This window comes from Protopterus annectens, chromosome 10.part0 (genome assembly GCF_019279795.1).
Source record: "Protopterus annectens isolate FY-2018-M chromosome 10.part0, PAN1.0, whole genome shotgun sequence".
Classification (NCBI taxonomy): Eukaryota; Metazoa; Chordata; order Ceratodontiformes; family Protopteridae; genus Protopterus; species Protopterus annectens.
This window is the reverse complement of record NC_056744.1, coordinates 274772090-274798457: the sequence shown is the minus strand read 5'-3', so window position 1 is coordinate 274798457 and position 26368 is coordinate 274772090.

Here is a 26368-nt window from a genome sequence, read left to right as displayed (position 1 = left end):
GTGTGTCCTACATCTGTGTGTCAGTTGTCAGTCCATCATCTAACAGTCATGTATGGTCAGTCTGTTGAGGTTATGTATAATACCAGAATGTGGGATGGGTATGAATTGCTGGGTGAGCTATAGCTTGGCTGTGTGGACCTCCCCTCCCTCACCTATAGCCTTGTTAACTGACTTGAAGTCTACTAGGTGTAGGAGCCATGATCTGGCCTTTAGAGAATCTAAGTGGGTATGTTGCTGTGTTTGCAGGTTCATAATGTCTCTGTTAATGAGTTCTATAATGCTGTGCTCCATAGCCTTCCAGATAACATTTGTCTGGCTTATAGGGTGAGAGTTTCCAGGATCTGTTGTAGCTCTACCCTTAATCAATTTTTGTTAACATTTGCACTGGGTGTGACGAGGGTGGACAGGTTTAGGAATAAGTATATTAGAGAGTCAGCCTAGGTTTGAAGGTTAGTAGACCAAGCCACATAGACAGGATTACGTTGGTTTGCACATGTGCTGAGGAGGGATGCAGAGTATATTGTGAAATAGATGCTAAGGATGAAGCTGCCAGGTAACAGGAATGGAGGAATGCCTAAAATGAGGTTTATGGATGTGGTTAGAGAGGACATGCAGGTGGATGGTGTGACAGCGCAAGATGCAGAGGGCAGGAAGAAATGGAAACAGATGATCTACTGTGGTGACCCCTAATGGGAGCATCCGAAAGAAGAAGAAGAAGAAGTTGTAGCTCAACCCTTGTGGACTGTGAACACCATTACTGTGTGTCATTCCACAAATATGCAACCTGTATAGAGGCTGCATCTGAACAGAGTGTTTAGGTGAGTGGTTACTTCATATGTCAGCTTGTGTATGACACAGACAGAGACACTGTCCAGTACCATTGCCACTGTGGTTTGGACTTTGGTAAAGAGATGTTTTAACTAGAGTGTCTGTGAATCATCAGGTTTTACATTCTTCAGGTCTGGAAATGTGGCCCTTGTATAACGACAGGTTGGTGAAATCAGAATTCAAACTGTCTGACAAGATATTGGTAATGTCATTCAGATAAGTGCACTTTGTGACCATTTACATTAACTCTGACCCGATCTGAGATTTCCCCTTTAAATTATAAACAACACTAAAGAAAGCTTTAGTGTTGTCTTTGGAATCCTTGCCAATTTGTATTTTGAAGCTTGCCTTGTATGATTAATGAGGGCATGTATTTTCCCAATGATACTGACCAGAGAGGTTATCCCTTCTTGGTATGTAACTCTTTTTTGGTACAACTTCACACCTTCTATTATATATTTAGTTTATGGCAGGGGTCCATGAGACTAATGCACTTTTACTGTATAAGTGAGTATTTCTTGTGTTTATGATAGCATGGTCCATGCAACCCTGTAGGTGAACAGTGTGCATTACTAAAGGATTATGTAGCTGGTGCAGTGTTAACCTTAGTAATGTAAACCAATGACAGATAGTAACAACAGCATCACCCACAGCACAGTGTCAACCCGTGTCATACACACACATGCGTACTCAGGTTCCAAAATGTGTGTAGCACAATGCATACTGGCCACCAATAGAAACTATGGAGTGGTAACACTGGCCAATACAGGGCATGTCATCCTGCCCATGTGTCCAATATGCATGTACATGCAGACAATGCACCTACACCATGTTCACAAATGGACACCTGCAAACCTGTGTTGCACAAATCCCACACTTACTGTCCACTGTATAACACATGCTGACACAACTACACACATCAGCCAAGTGGCACATGGGCAAACAAAACACAATTGGAATAAACACTGGTGAAAACAATACAACATTGCTAATTATAGCTTTAATGCAGCATGCATGCTCAGCTACACCTTCAAGGATATCATTGCACTTTACTGCTGACAACATGCTACACATCCAACCATTGCTATACTTTATTAAAGTCACCCTGTGCATCAGCACCATGTTAGCCTGTTCCTGCATCAATGTTACAGATGACAGGAGGTGGCACAGGTTTCATCATATGCATAGGGTGTGTTTTTGGTTTGCCAGAGGCCTACACTGAGCCATACAATCAGATTATGAGTGTGAGTGTGTGTGTGAGGGCCATGAGTACTGTTATGGGCCAATGTTGATGTCATGTGTGTGGGTATGTGTCTGCCCTAGGTTTCTGGTTTATGTGTGTGTGTGTCTGCATGCACACGGTTCCACCATGTGGCTGCCATATTAGGGAATTTGTGAGAGAGCTACAGACTGTACCTGGCAGGCTTTACAGATCACCATCTCTGGCCACGGATACAGAACCTGTGCCTGGCAGGGGTGCTACAGACAGTATCAGGTACTAATACAGATTGGGTACTATCCTCAGAGGTTGACAAATGTCCACTGGATCCAGGTCCCTGCTGGGACTGCCCAGAGGCACGTGCACGTGGTCTGCTAGGATGGTCTATGGACAGCCCCTCCCAACATTGCTGGGGCTGGTACTGGCACTACAGGAGTGGCTGTGACTTGCTGGACATCCACGGCAACCTCCAGCTGGTGATGTTGCTGGCATATGTCCACATCAACCATCCCACACTGTCCTGACACATGGACATGACATTGTGGAGGACATCCAATGTCTCACCCCGATGTCTGTCAATGACCTCAGTGTAGTTAGGTATGGCACCTGCTAGGTCAGAGATTCTTTCATTTACAGAGGTGTAATGAGCCCTCTGTGCCCTTAGCCCCTGTCTGATGTACCGCTCCATTTGTGTCTGTGCCTCCATGACAGCCTGGAACATGCGTGTGGTAGAAAGAAGTGTAGCACATCTGCCAGGGGCATGATGACCAGCAGTGCTCTGACAAGAACCCCTGAGCATCTGCCTATGTGGTACCATTCCAGACATCTGGCTATGGCTGCTGTGTCCTGATTCATGCGCCATAGATACCACACTGTCCTGGCCAGTGCCAACCGTACACTGTCCATCAGCTAAAGGCAATGGTGATGATGGATGTCCAGGCAGTATGACTGTGTGCACGGATGGAGTGGAGACTTGTGTACTGTCAATTGGTGGCCCAGCAGCAGACCCTGACAAACCTGCCTGTGCCTCAACACACCTATCCTCATGATCACTGTCTGTCTCAGTGACATCAGGTTCCCTGCTGCACTGAACCAGCCCCACCTGACGCCTGTGAGATGAAAACAGGAAACACGCTTTAAGGCCTGAACATGACTTCAGACCACATGCACACATGCACACACACAAAACTACACTCCTCCCAAAATCAGAGACACACATCACCAGCAATCACAGAACATACACAATAGTAGGTGATGGTGGAGTACAGTATCACAAGTAAAACAGTTATATCACACCTGTCAGCATGCAGGACATGTGTTGCTCAACAGCATGCAGTGCAAGTGTAGTCAATCCTTGTTACTAACAGTATACATGGCTTTGATGCATGTGTTTTGATATTAGATGATGGCCCTCGCCCTGGAACACAATGCATACATGGAGACAACATTGCTGTGCAGGTATTCATAATCCTGTGATGTACTGTGCACCATAACTCACAGGTGTACATACCATTGCTGGCTGTGTATCTGCCTGTCAGATAGGTATCCAATGCTGATTACAGCCTCTGTGTCTTAACAAATAATTGTGGACACGTGTTAATTTTGGACACGTTTTTAGCACATGCATGATCAGTATTCACACAACATCATCAGAGGTGCATGGATAACTGATAGAATACCATTCGGCCACATACCCAAAGTATGGTACTTATGGTGAGTGTAGATAATATTGTGGACATGCCAGTCTCATCCATGACATGGCATGCTAAAACACAACTGCATATTTAAACACTACACATACCCAATATGTATAATATGACCTAGCCACTCAATAGCATCACAAGACATTTATGTGTCAGTTGTGCAAATGGTGATTGGTATGCATACTGTTTAGAGGTGCATATGTATGCACACATGCATCATTATGTTGTGTAGCAATGACAGCTATGTGTAGTACTGTGGTTACAATAACTGGATGGGGTATAGTACCATAGGCCATCATCATGAGGCATCAGGTGGTCACTCAAGGCTACAAATGTTTCACAAACCAGCACAAATCATGCTGTGCCAGAAGTGTGCTACCTTGGCTAAATTCACCATTTCACAACCAGTTGTTACGGGATTTTGTAAGGAGGCCAATAAGGAGCATTCCCTGACATGAATGTGTAGTGTGTTGCAGAGTGTTTAAATGCCCCAGGATAGGCCTCTACCCCTCAGCTATATTCTGTGTAATGCATCGATGATATTTTGGATACTGGACTGTGTATTTACAGAGGATTTGGGAATCCTTTATGTGTAGCATGTTAAAATGATCTGTGTATGACATAGATGTGTATGTCATGTGCATGTTGAGCATCAACTGTGCCTATCCAATGGTCACTACAGTCTAGCCACATTTGTTTGAGACGGTCTGGGTATTGCATGTGTTTGAGGCTGCTAATCACATTAGTGAGATGTGATGCTCTTACACCAAACATGCAAAGCATGTATTATGGGTAGGCGTGTTACATGTGTACATGGCCTACACCTTAACTATAACATGCACTTTTTATTTCCAATAATAAATGTAGAACACACTCGCCAGCATCTGTCCACTGCCTTGACATCACCCCAGAGGTACCTACATAGAGATGAGACAGTTTGTCAGTGGCCACAACTGTGGCATTGGTACTGTGTGTTTGCAGTCTTACAGTACAACAACAGTTTACATTCACAGGCTACAGATTATGTTCCAAATGATCAGTATTGCACAACAACAGGCTCCACATCTTTGAACGACACACTCTACATCTCACATATGCATGATCTACCAATACAGATCACAGTAGTCTACAGATATGCCATGTTACCTGCATGCTCCGTGTGTGCTTTCTGGGTGGCTCCAACCTCCATCACGGTGTATGTCTGCTGCTGTTGTTGTTGGGCAGGTGCCACCAGGCTCATGAGCAGCTCCTCCACTCTGGTAAGGGAGGAATGGATGCTAACACCACCCCCTGTTGCAAGCTGTTCTGTACGCACAGCAGCGGCACACTGATGGACATGTCGGAGAAGATCACTGCAGGGGTGGCGTACCTGCTCATATGTGTGGTTATGCAGACCTACCACATTGACCCTGCTGGTCCTGGCTGGTTTGTGAAAAGAATAAATGGTAGTGCTGAATCATAATGCTAGTGATGATATCATCTTCAGTCCTACTGTAGGTTGGGTTCCTGTGGTGGGCCATGATCCCTGGAAGACATAAATACAAAAATATGTCTGAGCAAGTCATATGGCACATTTAACATTATACATTACAGATATCACTGAACTGCCATATATATATGGCATATATATACACAATATGTTGTACCTGAGCACAGAATACAATAATTACTCACACACATACTTCTACATGTTGGGGGTACATTTTCTGTAGTGTTGTATGATTGTACTGGATGTTATGTTTGTGAATACATAAATGATATGTATATCTGAGAGGGCTTAGTGGCAAATCACATATGCTGTGATGTGAATGGTTGTGGGTTTTTTCCTAGTAAATGCTTTTTATTTTGTTACTAGCCAAAACAAAGGTCAGGGGCTACAGATGGAATAAGGCACATTTCAGCAGTTGCAAGTGGGTTTTCAGAAGGGTAAGCAAAGCTTATGAAAGTTTAGCAACGTATAAGCTAACTGAGAGTGAAACACTGTAACTGCCACTTATCACTGCTCACCTCACAACTGCCTGAAAGTGCCTTGCTCACTCTCTATCCAATGAACCATGTTCTGCACAGCAACAAAATAAAATCACTATATAAGACTATACCAGAGTACTTGGCACACTGTATGCAACACGATGCACCACCTAACCACAGTGGATATACATCAAGCTGATGTGTAAAGAAATATATCATCCATCACAATCAATATAAGGTCCAGTAAATGTATTCATATTATACCACACAACTTGTTAATGCCAAACCCGTGGCCAAAATATGTGCACGACTGGGAATATAGGTCACATACTGCTGCAGTACACTATGAATGCTGCTAGATACACAGTTATATGTATTACCCCACATATGTCAAAGGACATGTTACAGACATACCCACATACACGTCAGACATAATTACAGGACACAAAGGTATGACAACCCAGCTAAGCTTTCAGTGTGTACTATACAGTACTGTGAGTCAGTACTTAAACAACCTTAATCTTGAGAAATGTAATTGGTGATGAATACAGGGACCACACAAAACAGTAGATGCAAGCAATGTGGACATACACCATACTTTGCTGTACAGGCCCAGAGCTTCAGTTAGTAATACAGTACACACAGGATTTTCTTTCAAGATCAGTACCAATCAATAATCATAGATGTAGTGCTTTAGCCTCCAATGACACACCCTAGTTAAAACCAAGGGACTTAATCACACTGTATGCAATAGCAATTGTTCTGCCTAGCAAAAGAATGCACAGCTTTTGCTAGGATCAAAGCAAGGACCCAGAATACCATAAAATAAACAGTTTCCCAGTAAGCTATCCCACAGATACATATCTTTGACGTATTCACAAACATATTGACCATCACAGTCAGTCAACAGTACAAAGAATCTATTGCAACAAGTAGATGTAGGTGTGTATGAGTATATACATATATATATATATATATATATATATATATATATATATATACATATACACATATATATGCGTGTGTGTGTGTGTGCGCGTGTGTGTGTGTGTGTATACACATCCATTTGTCTACACACACACACACACATATATATATATATATATATATATATATATATATATATATATATATATATATATATATATATATACATACACACACACATATACATATATATATATATATATATATATATATATATATATATATATATATATATATATATATATATATACATATATATATATATATATATATATATATATATATATATACAATTCACCTTTCATAGTGAGAATATCAATTATACAAAGGATGTAAGGTGTACAGTAAATGTAATAACATCGCACAGTCTTGGGATAAATGCATTGAAGGTGTTCACAGCCCAGGTAGCTTTAGCAGGCCTTGCTGGCTTCAAGATTGCAAACTGAATGAACCACCCCCAGTGTTTAACCACCACATGTCATATACCAGCACTGTATGCTGTCTTGTTTGTCACACACTAAAACCTAAATACAAATATGCGAATACTAACCTTCATCAACATATATATCCCCCCTTCGCAAACAGTTGCAATATGTCCCCTGCTCTATGCACATATACAGATGTGAATATATATGACACACATATATATTTCTCTGTATGTGTGTGGCATACACACACATGGTCCCCACTGTTGTAAGTCCCTGGACCTCATAGCTGAACTGTTGGGCCTTGCTGTAACACAAATAGGTGCCACATATGAACACAGACTAACATTAGGGGGGTATATATGACAACAGATGCTAGATAAGCATACTAGACTGCTACAGCACTTGCCAATGCTAAGCTACACTTTAATATGACTATCATGCATGTGTTGTTCTGTCAAACCCATGTTTATATAATGTCACCTCTAATCCCCCCAACAGCCATTGGCCACACTACTGTACAGAACACAGATAACATGGATCAGATCTTTGACATTTAATGCTGAGCTACACATTGCACAGGTATGTTCCACTGCCCACAGGTACACACATTATTGTCCATAGCAGTAGTTAAGCAGAACATCTGTGCAGAAAGAAGTACTGCTGCCACATATGAATGTTTCACATTATGTAGACTATTCATCAATAACATCTACTACATGCCAGTAAATACATATGTGTCACATACCTTTCCTTTGTATAATTTGGTAATATTTATTTTTCCTTTTCTCTCTCTCACTCTCTGTCTCTCTCTCTGTCAGTCGCTGCAATAGCGTGATTGAGTTTGTTGGCATAGATTGCAGCCTGCTTTTGCAGGAATTGCACATGAGCATGTGATGGCCTCTGCACCAATTAGTGCCCACCATTTGCTAATTGCATGCGGCCTGCTGTGTAGTAATTGTAGTAATCACTGTCAAAGCAACCCAGTACTATAAATTGCTGACTCATGTAGGCGTGGCCCTTTCAGCTTTCCAAGATGGAGATCATCCTTGTTGATGTGGAAATCATTGTTTAAGACAGAAGGTTGGAATAGTTTTTATATCAGCCCTGCACACACAGGTAAATTCCACATTTGGGTATGGTTGCAGAAGTACAGAGAGCGTAAGTAGTATTGTGTGCATTTTATCTTGCTGGACTTATAGGGTTGCTCTGTACATGTTACTTTATCAAGGAATGTAGTCTGTCTGCGTAACTCCCAAATGTGGACCAATCCACATGATAGCCAGAGAATAGCCTGTTATTTTTTGTCTGTGCACCACACAGGTCTTTTCACCAGTAGAGCAATGGCATTCTTACAGTTGGTTGCTACCAGTACATGGCTACATCCATTTGTATTTCATTGTTTTATTCCTACATAAGGGTATGTTTCCAAAATTCCTTCCAAAGCTATTTGCACAGTGTGTAACAGCAGAAAGGCTAATATGCCTCTGTGTTTCTGCCTCTGCCTGACCTCTCAACCAATCAGGGACAAATTTGAACAGAATCAGGGAAAAGTCAAGAAAAAATCAGGTACAATCAGGGACACCTTTAAAATATTAGTGCTATTAAGTTGAAACATTGAGAGAATCAGAGCATATGAATTAATACAGCTTTTCTGAAGTAAAAGAAGTGTATAACTCTTAATTATTGCCAATTATTCATTAAGTGTAATTCCCCACCTTTCTGCCCAAAGTCACTAGTTTTAGGAGGGGATTCAGAGGGACAGAGCTAGAATTTGAGTCAAAATCAGGGGCATCCCTGAAAATTAGGGACAGTTGAGAGGTATGGCCTCTGCCCTAAACATATATGCCAGTGTTTGTCCTGCTGAGATACTGTGTGGGGTTGTAAGGTGATGTGTAACATTATTTCCTGCTAGAATGGCTGCTTTTCTTATCACAGTCATGTAATGTAATCCCACAACAACTGTTGGTTAACATCCACAGAACAGATTGTGTGGTATGGTATTCTGAATTTTCCTTTTCATTCACTCATTCTGATGCATGATATAATCATTTAAGCACCAACTTAATGTATATTTACCATGGTTTAGTGGTTCTTCATGTTGTGTAGTGTGTGTAAGGTTCAGGGTTCGAGACTTACAGAGGTGTTTTATTTTGCTCCTGAGCAGAACAAGGGCCCTCACATACAGAGTGACTAAGGCACTTTTAAGCAGCTGTGAGCGGGTTTGCGTGGGTTTGCACAATGCTTCGCATTGCTTAGCCAAGTGCAAACCCATGCAAACCTGCTCACTACTGCTTAATAGTGCTTACTCCAGCTCACCCCCCCCCGCTAATTTCTTTGAAAGAAAAGAAAAATGGGGAGATAAGAAAGTGGTGAAAAAGGGGCACAAAGAGGGAAAGACAGTAGGGAAAATAGCTTGGGATGTGCAGGATGGGTGTAGGGAAGGTCCATAGCTGCCCCTTTCTTCAACAGCAACAGCTGTGCATATGCAATAAATTTAGAGGTAGATATGAACCCTTCAACCCCTAAGAGAGGGGTGAGGACAACAAAGTATGTTGTAATGCCAATTAAACAACATTACATGTGTCCAGTGGACATGTGTGCAAAATGGGCAGCTATGTATGGGGCGTACTTTTTTTTTTGGGAACAGATTGCCCTTTTTTTTCAGGTGAGAGTGGAATGTGGGGTAGGGGAAGTAGGTATATTTGGGGAGGTAGGTTGGGGAGGTAAACAGACAAGACAAACAGACAATTACAGGCTAATACACTCAAGTGTACTAGCTTTTGATAGCAATTAATCGAAAATTATAGCATTTATTGTGTTTTCTGCCTTTCTGTAAAAAAATCTTGAAAAAAAAAATCTTTGTTTTTCCATACTTTCCTAGCTAGTGTTCCAGAGACCAGATTTTGCTGATCCCTGGGCTTTGTCTTGGTTCCTGTGTTTCTCCATTTTCCTTGTTTGGTCAGGGGGAAGTTTCTTTACTCACCAGTGAGAGTGGGGAGTACTGAGCTGCCTGTTTGTCCTTAGAGGAGTGGTTTAAGGCAGTAACTTGTAGTTTATTGGCCATTTTGGGTCATTTCCTGTCTTTTCCAGCCCCCTGCTATAAAGCCCGCTTTAGCGCGCATTAGCGCAATTTAGCGCGATTTAGCGGGCAGCGCCGGTTAATCAGGTTTAAACTATTTGGGCTACCTAAAGTCCACTCTTCAAATTTTCCCTTAAAACTACCTTCCTCAAAGTATACTACTGTTCTAATTAGTGTATCCTATAACTAAAAATTATCTCTACTTGACTCCCAAGTAGACTATTCTCTATCTGTATAGCCCAGCACTTGCTCCTACAGTACTTATCACCTTGATACAGCACTCCTGTTATAGATAGTTCCCCAAAAAGGCAAACCCCATTTCTTGGTCACCCACATCCCCCGGAACCTTTTTTAAGTTTTTCTATCTATTCCTTCTAGCATGTCGAGGGATCAGTTGCTAATGTCCTCTCCTGCTCAGCTGGTGAACCTGGGAATATTGAGGCAATGTTGCAATTGCCTCATGTACACAGACAACCCTCTCCTCCTCCCACAAAACACTAATACATGCGAGAGATGCAACTATACGGCCAAACTGGAGGCTGAGCTCTCTCAACATAGGACTGGCAAGACCAGACAGGAGGAGAAGGTAACCACACACAGTATAGACCCAGTCTCACATAATACCATCACAACCTCAAATCATACACATAAACACACAAAGACATACTCAGAGGCTCTGATCAAAAATCTACCAAAACAGCAGAGGCCACCAAAGCAGACACCCAAACAACTACCACCCCAGAACACAACACCTGCAACACATAGACCACACAGTCAGAGTGTCAAGCAGTCACAGCCCTTAAGGCCAAACACAATGCCATACACACTAGTCATTGGTGACTCCATAGTCAGACACACTGACGTCCCGCTCACCAGACTGAGTAAGGAGAAGGTCACAGTAAGCTGCCTGTCGGGTGCTAGAATCCGCCGCATAACGCAAGCACTCAGGTCTCTCAACAGCAGGTACAAGTACGACTCAATCATTGTCCACGCTGGTGTAAACGACCTGAGACGTACCTCCTTGGACTACATGAAAAGAGACATTGAGGAGCTCTCTGATTATGTAGCCAAAGCAGGTATGACCCTGACCTTGAGCAGTATCCTACCTTCACCAAGAATGATGCCACAATACAGAGATAAGATGATCAGCTTTAACAATTGGCTTAAACTCTGGTGTCATTCAAAGGGGATCCAATGTCCGTCTGCCTGGGATGACATGCTGGACAAGCCACGCTGCTTCGCAAGGGACGGCTTGCACCTGTCACCCCTGGGATTCCAGATTTTGGCAAAGGCTCTTGCCACCCCCATAGTGCCTTTTTTAGGCAAGGCTCAAATTCTAAACCTACCACCCTAGAACACAACAAAGAAAAAAAACTAAGGGTAATGCTGCTCAATGCCAGAAGTCTCAACCTCAAGATGTATGCACTCGAGGCCCTTCTCAGTATGGAGAACATCGATGTCTGTGCTGTGACAGAAACCTGGTTCAAGGATCCTGAGAGCACCCCAGCACTATCAGGTTTTACCTCATATCATGCGTTCCGGCCCCAAAATCCGGACAATACCAAGAAAGGAGGGGGGGGGTATCCATATTCATCAAGGACACCCACACCTGAAGATTGGTGGCAACGCACGATGCATCGGAAACCATCCAGGTGCAATTAACCATAGGCAAGACTGCTCTGCAATTTGTAGCATGTTACAGGCCACCCTCGCAAACTCAGGAACCTCACATGGCTTTCCTGAAAACACTGGAGGGGATAAATGTATCTCCGAACACCATCATACTAGGTGACTTCAACTACCCTAATATAGACTGGGAACACTACTCAAGCCCAAACACTCTTGCCCAAAAGTTCCTGGAATTCATAAACTCAAATGCCATGGAACAACTAGTCACCATCCCCACAAGAGGAGAAAACATACTTGATCTCATCATCACGAACATGGGAGCACAATGTTCAACACCGGAAGTTTACCCCTCACTGGTGAGATCAGATCACAAACTAATCTTGCTGGAGGTCCTCATCCCGCCCCCACCCGAAATAAAAAAGACCACAGTAAAAAACTTCTCGAAAGCCGACTTCACACTTCTAAAGACTAGTGTGGTCTCCTTTAAGGCCCCCGAGCTGGCGGTAAACATTACTCAAACCGCTGAATCACTTACAAATGCCTTCTACCAACACCTGCAAGGCTGCATGGATCAGGCAATCCCAAGCAAAACAAAGACTCTTTGTACCAAAGGCAAGCGTCCAGTCTGGTGGACCCCAGCCATAAACAAACTCTACAACAAAAGGAGAAAGCTACTACAAGATAGAGCAAAATCCTTAAAAGGTAAGACACCACTGATCACTATAAGTAAACAGCTAAGAGCTCTCATAAAATCATCCAAAGCTAATTTTGAGAGAAAAATAGCTAAGGACTCTAAAGACAACCATAAGACATTCTTTAGCTATGTCAGAAACCTAGGAGGAAACTCCCAGATATGCTCAGAATTTGTTCAAAATGATGTGAAGATTACTGATCCTACAGACATTGCCAACATACTGGCTGACAGGTTCAGTGCAAACTTCTCCCCCCCTCCCCCCCAAAAGGAGAGATATCTATACCAAATGATTGTAGCCCCCCAAACATCTCTAACGCCCACGTGAGAACTGCTCTCTCCAAGGCAAAGAACACAGCATCCATGGGACCTGATGGTGTCCCCGGCTGTGTGCTCCACGAACTCAACGAGGAATTAAACCCACAGTTAGGACAGCTGTTTAATCTTAGTCTCACCTCGGATATTGCCAGGGAGTGGCGCACAGCGACTGTGCTCCCACTTCACAAAGGCGGTGCCTCCACCGACCCTGGAAATTACCATCCCATTAGCTTGACAAGCCTTATCTGCAAAGCCATGGAGAGGATCATAATGGATCTCATAAATAAAGACATAGGGAATTTGCAGACCTTGGATCCAACCCAGTTTGGCTTTGTCAAAGGCAGATCATGCCTTTTAAACTTGGTTGACTTTTTCGAAACAGTCACCAAGGCCATTGACGAGGGGAAGGCAGTCCATACAGCCTACCTAGACCTGGCGAAGGCTTTTGATACAATACCCCACTCGGGTATCATTGAAAAACTCAGCAACTTAAATGTAAACCCATACATTACAAGATGGGTTGCAAACTGGCTGAGTGACAGAACCCACAGGGTCAGAGTTGCTGGCGCCATGTCAGACTCAAAGCCTGTCACAAGTGGTGTCCCACAGGGCTCAGTCCTGGGCCCACTCTTGTTTGGCATCTACTTTTCTGAAGTACAAGCAAACACAGGAGGGTTATGGCTGACAAAGTTTGCAGATGACTGCAAACTGGGCCGTGGTCGAAAACACATCTGACACAGATATCCTTCAGAAGGGTCTCACAGAAACGGATAACTGGTGCCAGAGCCATGGCCTAAAGTTAAATGCCAAGAAATGCATAGTCATACCCTTGGGGTAAAACAAGGTTACCCCTAGCTACCATATAGGTGGCAATCCACTGATCACAGAAGAAGTTATCAGGGACCTGGGGACCCAGGTTGACAGTAGCCTTTTATTCGACACTCATATTGCTAAAGTAGTTAGGAAGACCTTCTACATTGCCCACCTTATCATGAAGGGATTCACATCTAGATCAAGGGAGGTCATAGTCTCCCTATACTCATCACTCATCAGACCAATGATTGAGTACAATGCCCCATTCGGAATGTATCTGACCCGACACTTGCAGCAGCTGGAGAGGCCACAAAAGTTCCTCACCAAAAGGATAAAGAGTCTCAAAAATCTGTCTTATGCTGCCCGACTGAAAGAACTCCAGCTCTATTCAGTTGCTTACCGCTTGCTCAGAGGTGACCTGTGCCTGACATACAAGGCGATGTTAAACCCAGATTTGATGAACATGCTTCACCTCAAAAAATCTAGATCCCTCAGAGCCACAAGGGCGGGAGACTTAAACCTCAACACTGTTATTAATAGGACGTGCTGGAGGGATAGATTCATCACCCAAAGACTCCCTATGCTGTGGAACAAAATCCCGGTATATGTGAGGCAGAGCACCTCTCTGGCCTTGTTCAAGAGGAATCTTGACCAATGGATGGGAGATCGCAGATATACCCCAGGGGATACCTCAGTGTCACTGCTCGACAGAGGCACAGCAAAATAATGGGCATAGTTTCTCCAAACTAAAGGGGTAGCGTAAGCCACAAAACTATGGGCTAGGCTTGTAAATGCCCTCGGGCAGATAGCCTAGTATGAACCTATGAACCTATGAACCTAAGATGCATGCAGGGGCGGTATATGACACATGTGGTGGGTGAACACCTTTGACAGGGAAGGATGTTTGGAGTTTGCAAGCCCATGAGACCCCAGATGGAAACAGTGGGACTGAGGTCCCCACCCATGGGCAGTCACCACTGCAACTTCACGGCCCAGAAGGTGTCTCTGCTGGGGGCTGTGTAGGAGAGGCAGGCTGACCTGTGAGTTGTGCCACTCGGGCCTCAAGCTGGCGTAGAGGTTCTGCAACAGAACGTTCAATCTCTCTACACACCACAGCCCGGACTGTACAAAGGGTGATAGGTGCCTCTCCATCTACACTTGCATGGGGGGCTGAGTCCCATCCCCTGCAGCGTTTCCACCCAAAGGTGGCACAGGGCCAATGGAAGAGAAGGTCCCATGCTGGTCATCGGATCTGCTGGTGCCAGGTGCCATGGCCAGCTGAGGTGGGACAGGTGGGTCCGCTGGGACCGGCCTTCCCATACGAACTATGTTTTGGAGAGTTTAATAAAGATATGGGTTAGTAACAGTCAACAGCATTCCCAATTAGTTATAACAGCATGCAGAAGTATTCCCATTAACCCAACACACCAGATTTTCAACAGTTGAAAAGCAAGCATAACACATGCATATATAGAACAATAGTGGACATTACAACAGCATGCAGGTTGACATGATGGCAACAGGCCACCAATATTTTGGTATTTTAACAGGGCATATGCATAGAAATAAATGCAAATATTTATAAACCAATAGGACATATGTCCCAACAAATGTTTTGAGATTAGACATACAGATTGAGGTGTGGAATTGCATTTTTTATGCACATACAGTAGGGTGGAAAAAGATAGCTCAATTAACAACTTATATATCCTTCTAGTTTTCACTACATTCCTATTAACTGCAGTTATATGTCCTTTACATGTATTATTACACTACCCAATGTCCTTATATTGTGCAATTGGATTTTGCTAGATCATTATATAAATGAGCTGTATCTTACATACAAATTGTCCAAGATGCAGATGTTACTGCAACATATTTTGAGAATTGCTCACACACACCACTGCTAGGGTGGTACACTGACAGCTCTACTTTCATATAATTATCTAGATATGTTCAGGTGAAAGTATCAGTTATATGTTAACAGCTGCCTGCATTTCTGGCAGCACACTGACATTTCTGGGGAACACAATACCAAGCTACTCATGTGCCAGATTAACCTGTACATGCTGGGCATGAGCCAACAGTTGAGGGCTGTAAATATACATAACAGCTACTGGCACTCCCTTCATCCACGTTATATGGGCCTACCCAAGTGTGGGTTGACACTGCTTAGTACAACACTACAATTTGTAGAATGCAACAGTACAACAACATATCAAAGAAAATGACACAGACACACTCCAGGAATTATACATTTATTAATGGATTATTACACCTTTATTTATTGGGTTAAAACACTTTTTGAAGGCTCTCTCATTTATTTTATATAACAGTACATGCAGAATAAATTACTAACCTGCCTCATGACACAGCCTTTGCAGCCTATCTTCATGGGCTTGCAGATTCATAGCCCGGTCACCTGCAGCTGTGAAGTAAATGCAGTGATATTGAGACATACCTATCCATAGTATAGACAAGCATTGCAATTCTTAACTACTTAATACAATGGCTACTTACTCAGTACTGGAGCATTAGGCATCCTACGGGATTCATGGATCCACCGGTCCAGTTCATCACCCCTACACCGCTTCAGGTCAGAATAATGGTGCCTGACCTGCTCACCAGTCCGAGGAACACCAGTGGCACTGGTGAGATCATGGGCAAGACTGTTCCAGGCCTCCATTTTATATTGGGTACCCTGGTACTGGCCCTGCAGGAGTCTTTGCTCATGTTTGTGGATGAGAAGCCAAACCATAATTTTGGACTCCTGGATGCCCCAGCATTGTGTTCTAAATCGAGTGCCCTCACCTACACCAGCCATGCTGACTACAGAAGGAAGCTACACCCAGTTATAGCAAGTATTCCTGCCTGTGGAGATTAAATATGCCTCATTTCCCACACTTATATATGATTGGCCAGTTTTGGAAAAGCTCAGCTGTGGGCACGCCTGCTTAGCTGATGTTGGCAATGTTTAAAATCCCTTTGATAGATATATCTCTGTTGAAAGTGCATGTTTCTGAAATGCTATCATGGCTTAATGGTTAAGTACTGTGATTATAGTGCACAGTATCCTGAGTTCAAGCCTTGTCACTGATTTTTATTTTCCTGCTGGGCAGAACTGACTGGTTAAGGAACAGTAAAGCAGGTTTGAGCATGTTTACCCGACTTTGCCCAACTTTGCCCGAGTTTGCCCAACATTGCGCTGGTTAGCACGGAGTTGCGTGAAGGTAATCAGCAGTAACATGTGGTGAACCTGTGTTACTCCTCCTTAGCATAGTGCAGCTACACACAAATGTATTTAAATATGCTTAATGCTGGTAACATGTGGTTAGCAGTGCTTTATATTGCTTAAAATAAGGTACTCATGCCTCAGAATGCATAAACATTTCACCTTCATATATATAATTCATGCACTACTAAATTTAACATTTCAATGCTTTTTACAAAACCTATACATAACAAAACATCAGGAAATATTTTTGTATACAGATTTCCCACAGAAAATGGAACGTACAGTAGTGGGACTCGAACCGGAAATGTCTCCGCTTTGTGTGAAAGCTCTAACGACTACGCTATTGCTATGTTGCTTAATTTGCATAATTTTTTCTTGTTATCCTCTTCTGGTGTCTAAGCTGCTGTAACTGTAGCTAAGCAATGAGTAAACCCGGGCAAACCCACACAACTATGCGCAGCTATATCGGAAGATAAAAAAATATATATTTTTATTTTTTATTCTGTAGTTGTTTAACATATGGGAGAGTGTAGTGTTACATTGTACACATATGAGTGGACTCGCTCATTTAAATGTGAAGTTGCGGCATTTCTTCGTTGCAGGGGCATGGATATTTGGACTGCTCGGCAGTCTGACATGCTCCCTAAACTCATCCACGATTCGTGTAAGCTTTAGAGTTGAGGCAGTGCACCCTCATTAATATGCATGGCGTGCTGCCGTCATACTCTTACACTGGCGCTTCCATGCAAGACTAATCTAGTCGTACACGGAAGATTAGTAAATCCGGGGAACTGTATTTTTGCAGCAATCACCTAGAGAGTTAACAGAGGTGGACTGTGGAAAATTGGGGGACCTATGCAAGATAATGAATCAAGCCTCCTCCAGTCATAACAATATCTCATTACTTGGCTGTTTCTCCCAAATTACCATAAACACTGTTCAAACTTGGCAGTGCACATACTCTTTTTGCTTTACTTCTACAATTATCAGAGATTTAGATTTCATTTAAAACTTTTATTCCAAATTTTACAGAAAAAAATTCTGATAGCTATTGTCTAAACAAAACTAAACACTTCCCCATTGAAAACAAAGATACCATGAGAAAAATTAAACTTATCTTCCCTTGAAACTGATATTTACAGAAGGTGCATCCGGCATCTCATTAAATTACAAGAGACATGCTGATATTCATCCTCATATGAAGTACTGATTAATTAATATGTGAAGGGTGTGGAGATTCCAAAGATAAATGTGTAATGCAATTGCTAATAGGCTGGGACAGCCCCCTAGATAACGTTGTGTCCTTTCAGGAGCAGACCAGGAGTACTGTCTGGTGACGTAACTTGGCAGAGTCACACAGAAGACAAATGAAGGCTGAAGGAATCAAAACATATACAAGTGGAAGCAGCTCTTTAACAGCTCATACCCTTACTTATCAGCACTAAACGGCAGGCAAAATGTAGCCCAAACTACACACTACTTCTCAGTCATTTACAAAAAACAAAAAAAGAGTTAACGCGACCTGGCAATTGGGGCAGTTGTCTCCCCTAGTTGAAGTTTAGGGTTTTACTCTTAGCAAATATTGCTTTCTTCATGAAAGTTTATAAGAAATATCAGACAGTATCCCACCTCCCCACACATAAACTTCTCCTTCCTATAAAAAAGTAAAATAATCTCTCCCATGCACTCACTTGTAAAGCTGCTTCCACAGTAACAATCTTATACATTTTATCAAATCCAGTGATGCTAGACGAGTTTCCAATGTTGTTCAGCAAATTGAAATATCTTGCACACTCTGATAGATGGACTTATGTCCAGCCAAGCCCTAGGCAAATACCTAGGTCACTTTGTGTTGGATACAGCATCTTCCCAGTGATCTAATGATGAACTAATGATATTGTAGAACAGATCTCGCTAAAATAACTTGTTTTCCAAATCATTTCAGCTTAATTCTACAGTGGCACAGAGGACAGCACTATCATCTCACAACAAGAGATTCTCTTGTTCAGTTCTCAGCTGGTTTACATTCTGTGTTTAATCTGCATGCCTTCCATGTGTTCATGTGGGTTTCCACTGGGTGATCTGTTTTTCTCCCATATTCCAAAGACATCCAGTGGGTGGAATGGACACTCTAAATTGGCTAGAGAAGTAAGTGTGCATGCAAGTGTGTGGTATAGATGAACAGCCGCAGCAGTTCACATAGGTGATTGTGACCATCAAAGTGTCACCCTGAACCCATCTCAAAAAATAAAAAAAGGGTTGTTGATGGATGGACTCAGTTAATTTGTATTATTATTTTGTGCTGTCAACCATTAATGTGGCTCGATGCAGTTAAAAATGGCAGACCAAGAACAAATGGTGTAAATTGTGGCTGATTTAGAAACTTCTTATGAATAATAAAGCACGGCCACACTGAACTCTATGGATCACTCTGCTGCACAGATTTGCATTTCACTGTATAGGTGAAAATGTTCGAAAAACAAGATAAAAACTGGTAAACTGAAAAGCCACACAGTAAACCGTTAAAACTGATTTATTGAACAACTGGAAAATAAAACAAAATCAAGGTACTAAGCACTTTCACCCATCAACCTCAGAGCATCATCAGAGTACTGAATGCACAATTACATATCCACCCCTTATATACACTCGCTAATTAGTTAATTGATAAATCATATAATATTTGATAACCCTACAGTTAAAATATAGCATAATAATAATAAATAGCTAAAATATAATAATAATGAATAATAATAGTAAAGCACCAGCTAGCAATATAGGTACATAAAATTTATATAGATTATATAAAAATATATGTTGTAAAAATATATATATACTGAATCTAGACTGAATGAATGGATTTTAAAACTGATAAACATAATATATCTATATAAATAAATGTGTATATATAGTACCTATAAATGTATGTAGGTAAAGCAATAAAAGATGATCAAATAAAATATGATTTGTATTTTTATATACTGGATATAGATACATGTTTATTAAAGCCTGGCAAAGTACAGGCGTTTAGTCTGAGTTGCCAGAGACATTCCTTGGCCTCCAACATGGTCTTCTCATCACCTCCTTTGTGTATATTGTGCGGAATTCTATCTATAATAAAAAATAAAAATCTCTTAAAATTGGGATATCTAATGCTATGTGTGTATAGAGAACTAGTGTTTTTTTTTTGTTTTTTAATGTCTCTAACATGTTCTACAATTCGTTCTCTTAGCTTCCTAATAGTTTTCCCAACATAAAATGCTGAACATGCTGAGCATGTTGCTAAATAAACAATCATCTTAGTATTACAATTACAGTACCCCGGGCATCTAATACTTTTACCAAAATTAGAAATAGCAACATATGGACCATCGTTAATGTATTTACATGTACGACAGGTTCCGCATTTGCTCATTCTAGACATTTTAAAAGTATCCTTATTTGTGTTCATCTCAAAAATTTCATTCAAATGCCTCCCTCTACTGAATGTAATCTTTGGATGACTACCAATAATTTCAGTCAATTCAGTATTGTTTGTGAAAACACTTGTCCATGTCTCATGTATAATGTTAACAATATTGTAGGAAGTTTCATTGTAGGGTAATATAAAAGTATCATTTCTAGACATTTTTGTATTGGTGTTCAATATATTGTTGCATCCAAATTTAATAATAGGTCTATACATCACAGGTCTTTTAATAAAAATCTCTCTTTTGCTATTACAAATAAGTTCATTAGTATATCCCCTGTCCAGAAACATATTCGATAATTTTTCAATTTCCAACTCAAATGTATTGTCATCACTAATAATTCTTGACAGTCTTACCATTTGACCTTTAATCAAATTTCTTTTTTGATAATAGGGATGACAACTATTGAAATGTAGGAAGGAATCTGAAAATGTTTTCTTTCTAAAAATGTTAGAATTAATCAGGTCATCGCTGTGAGAAAACACAATGTCAAGGTATTCACAACTGTTCTCATAGATTTTGCTGGTAAATTCTAAAAAAATTAGAAGTCCTACCTAAAAACTGTAAACATTCTGCAAATTCATCTTTGTTACCTGTCCAAAAAATTAAAATATCATCCAGGTATCTCAAATATAAGGCAATTTTAGACCAATATGTTGATGTGAAAAACAAGTCAGTTTCCCAATTAGCTAGCACCAAATTAGCATAAATTGGTGCACATCTGGCCCCCATGGCCACCCCTGTACTTTGTCTGTAGTATTCACTATTCATATATATAAAATTATTCTCCAGTACTTTTTCCATCAGTTCAGTCATAGGTCTGCATTTTGGAACATTTTATTATTGCTATTTATTATTATTATACTATATTTTAACTGTAGGGTTATCAAATATTATTTGATTTATCAATTAACTAATTAGCGAGTGTATATAAGGGGTGGATATGTAATTGTGCATTCAGTACTCTGATGATGCCCTGAGGTTGATGGGTGAAAGCGCTTAGTACCTTGATTTTGTTTTATAGGTGAAAATGTATTTGTTTGGATGGAGGAAACCTGCACTGCTGTGCAGTGACCACATGAATGTGTACAACTGTCAAGTAGACCTCGACTACACTATGGTGTGTTATACAATTGGCATAGTAGTTATGGGTTTGTGCCACTAATAATGACTACTTAAACTGTGCCACAACTTTTTTCTAGTGCAGCTCAGTATCAATGAACATATATGCCACCTGACCTGATGTCCAAAAATAAAAAAAAGAATACTGAAATAATACAATACTACACAACGAGTAATGTAACCTCCCCTTAAAGCATAGCATATGTTGCATCCTTTATCCTGTGTTAATAAATGTGCGATTCACCCAATAAAAAGGAATGAAAATAACTGTATACATGTATACATACACCACATGCACACACACACACACACACACACACACACACACACACACACACACACACACACACACACACACGTGTGTGTATCTATGTATATATATATATATATATATATATATATATATATATATATATATATATATATACATATATATATATATATATGGTTTTCAACCATCTATCCCATCAAACAATGGCACTAAAAAAATACTTGAACTGCATTTGAGTTCTGCATTCCTGTTACTACATAAAACCTTTACACATGTATAACTTCCATAGGTATTACCCCTATCACCTCTATATAGGTGCATGGGCTGGTCATAATGATGTCACACTTCAGATGATGTGAACCTGCATTAGGCATACATATTTCAGTCTTGATCTGGGACTTCACAAGGATGGCTTCTGTTAAAATCCAGTATCGAGCCTCAAGCTGGTTTGATATGGAGACCAAAATACTCCTCTTCCTGCTATAGGAGTCATACCTGCAGACACTGGAGCAGGCCATAGCAGGCCCTGAGTAGCAGAAAATAGATATCTGTCATGAGTTGGGGACCACGTGTGTGTGTGTGTGTGTGTGTGTGTGTGTGTGTGTGTGTGTGTGTGTGTGTGTGTGTGTGTGTGTGTGCAAAAACATAGTTATATAAAAAAGTTATATCAACATATATATATATATATATATATATATATATATATATGCAAAGCTGGTTTAAACTTTTTTTTTTTTTTTGCAGGAGGGACAACTCTCCCTGAATCCCCTACAAGCCTGCTACGTATATAAACAAACTATGAGAGCACACAACAGTGGGGAAAAGAAGAATCTCCCTTTCCCTTCTAAGCAGTGATCTCAAAGCACATTTGATGACAACTGAGTTGACAAATGCCATTCAATAAAACATAATTTGAAAGAATGAAATGCACCTCTAACTTTATATAATATATATAGCTCCCCTGGTCCTGAAAGTAGCACCCCTAGAAATCAACTCGCATTCACCTTCCAACCAGTCGCCACTTCACTTATCCGTATCAAAAAATTAAAACCCAATACACTTTTTGCTGAGCAACTCCCTGCCGAGTACCTACAAAAATCAGCTGATGCTATTGATTACCCCATCTCAATACTAATCAATGGAACCATTATAGAAGCTAAAATTCCCACCATCTGGAAAATATCCTATGTAATCTCAATTCACAAAGGAGGCAGCTCTACTGAATTCTCCAATTATAGGCCAATAGTTATACTCTCTCCACTTGCAAAGATTATGGAAACATTTATTCATAGACAACTCATGCACCACCTAATCCAGAATCACCTTATGGCAGACACTCAGCATGGCTTCCATCCTCATCACAGCACTACTTCAGCCCTCCTAGCCTTTACCAACACCATAAACCATAATCACAATCACAACAATAATTATATATCCTCAGCCCCCTTCTTGGATCTTTTCAAGGCATTCAATATGGTTGATCACCAACTTTTAATCCACACCCTGCAAACATTCTGCCTAGATACTAGAGCCCGTCAGTGGTTTCAGTCCTACCTGAATGGTCGACAGCAGGCTGTCCTCTGGCAGAACAAACTCTCTAGCCTTTTGCCTAACACCCTTGGAGTACCACAAGGCTCTATACTAGGGCCCTTGCTGTTCTCCATCTTCATTAACGACCTTTATACTGTCATCCCAAATGTCAGCTCTATCCAATATGCTGATGACTCTACTCTGATTTACTCAGCCACATCTCCAGTAGAGCTATGGTCAGCTACCCGGACCACCTTTAATACAATAGAAAATTTACTTTCTGAACGTCGTCTGATCCTAAATCCCAAACAAACTAAAATGCTGTTATTTTCACCAACACGTAGGTCTACCGCTTTCACCTTTAACATAAATTCAAATGATGGCACAATAATCTCCCCTGACCCCTCTACAAAACTCTTAGATGTCATCATAGACAATAATCTAAAATTCAACCTACATGTTAACCAAACTATTAAAACCATCAATAAAAAACTAGTGTCACTTTACAGAATAAAAGCCTTCCTAACCCTTCCAGCTAAAATTGCCATAGCTCACTCTTACCTTCTTTCAACCCTTCTGTATGCATCCCCTCTACTCTCGAATTTAAACAAGACTGTCCTTAACAAACACTCAATTTGCTACAACCACATTGCCAGGTTTGCCACTGAGCTGCCTTTTAGGACACATCATTGCATCAATCTAAATCAGTTTGCGTGGCTTGAACTACCCAGCCTAATCCAGTATAAACAACTGATTATGGCCTATAAAATCCTCTATAATCCAGACAATACTCCTGCACTTAAAAATATTATCACCCCCTATAACAATCCGAAACCGCTTCGATCCTCTAACAAACTACTAATTCAGACTAGCAAAATTAATAACACAGCCGGTGACTCTCTCTTTGCAAATTCTGTAAGTAGATCCTGGAACTCTCTTCCAGCTGATATTACCTTACTTTCCACCTTAGGACATTTTAAAACTAGACTCAAACAACATTTGTCACTTAACTGACTATGTCAATGCATCAAGCCTGGCTAACTCTCTCTAGAATGTGTAAAAATCTGTTAACCAGTTTACTCTGTAATTTAATTTAATCCTGACTTGCGCTCAGGATTAACTCTAACCTATGGAACTTGTTTAACTTGCTTACTTATGTAATCTCTGTAAACAGTCTGTTTGTAATATGTAATGCTGGTATTATGTAATTGCTGTATCTGCTTACCCTTGGAGCTTTTCTCCCCGGGCCTCCGCTGAAAATGGACATACATCTAGTCAAACTATCCCAGTCAACAAATGTAAAATAAATAAATAAACAAATCAAATATAAGTGTATTTCATTCTCTCAAATTATGTTTTATTGAATGGTATTTGTCAACTCATTTGTCCTGGTCAACATGGTTGACAGACCACTCTGCTTTGCCAGAGAAGATTTGGTCTTTTCCTCTCTGCGATTTTGAATATCAGCTAAAACATTTTCCACCTCCATGCTGCCTTTATTTAGGCATTATCAACCAAATAAATTGTCTGGTATAGCTTTTCCAGACCAAGAAAGTCTGAAAGTGTTACTGCTGAATGACAGAAGTCTGAACAATAAATTTCATTCCTTGCTGGCTCTCCTCATCTTGGAGAACATAGACATCTGTGTAGACACTGAGATATACCCTCAAATGTACTAATCTTCCTTGCAGGACTAGCTTAGTCCTACACAGAAGTGGCCATTTAGGATCAGGATGGCAGCGCACAATGCATATTAATGAGGAGCGCTGCCCAAGCTCCTAATCTTACATGGAGCAGAATATACACACACCCACAATGAAGAACAGCAGAAAGGGCTAAGAAATGAGGGAGACTGCTCATAGTTGTCCGCATATCCCCACCAACATTCCCCCTCGTGTACAACAGCAGGTAATTACAAATAAAATGAACAAACCTTTTTTTTTTTATTTTAAAATCCAATTAAAGGCAACTGTAGATGTTCTGGTATGCCCATCGCTTAGCTAGGGTTAATGCAGCTTAAATGACTGAAGACGATAACAAGGAAGTTAATGCCAATAAAGCAGCATAAGATTAGTGTAGTGGGCAGAGCCTTCACCGTCCAAGCAGGCATTCCTGGTTCGGAATCCCACTGCAGTACATTCCATTTTCCATGGCAAAGCATGTTATGGCCAATATTTTTGTTGCATAACCGGCTAAATAACATATATTTGTGAAGTGGAGTACTGCATTAAATGCACATGTGAGGTGTCAGTGTCATAATGAATAAAGCAATAGTAAACAAGTTTAAGCACCGATAAGCAGTAGTAAACATATATAAGCACTAGTAAGCGGCTTTAAGCCCGTTTGAGCAGGGGTAAGCAATATGCACACAGGTTAAGAAATTTAGAAGCTAACTCTCTGTAAGCATCATTAACCGGAGGTTAGCAGAGATTACCCTTACACAAACCCATGCAAACCCGCTTACACCTGCTCAAAAGTGCATTTATCACTCTGTATCCAATGGCCCTTGTTCTGCCCAGCAACAAAATAAACAGCCTTACAGGTATTGAACCCAGGACCCTATACACTATAGTCATAGCAGACAACAACCAAGACATCACTGTAGTACAGACAAATGAGGTATCAGCAAACAAGTCCTCACTATAGTAAAATCAATCTGAACCAGTGAAAGGAATCAGTATACAGTTATATGTTTCATAACCCACTACATAACATAAATATGTAAACTGGAGTACAGCAGTAAGCCCAGAAGTGAGCTGTAATTGTAGTAGTGTGTTGAAATCCTCAATTAAACACAAGGACCCCATACAGTGTACATACACATGAATCATTGATACCAGGCATACATATAAGATGCAATGAGTAATAAATCAATGTGAAAAAGAAAATATAATGAATAAAGTCTAAAGTCTAATGTAAGCAACACTAAGCATTGTGTAGGCCAGCTTAGGAGGTGTAAGGAATGTGTAGGCCAGCTAACTCAATGTGCCCAGAGTTATATCCTTTTAAACAATGCCAACCATAGGTAAGCAGGTTTGCCCATAGCTTAGCCTTTTCAAAACTGGCCAATCATGAAA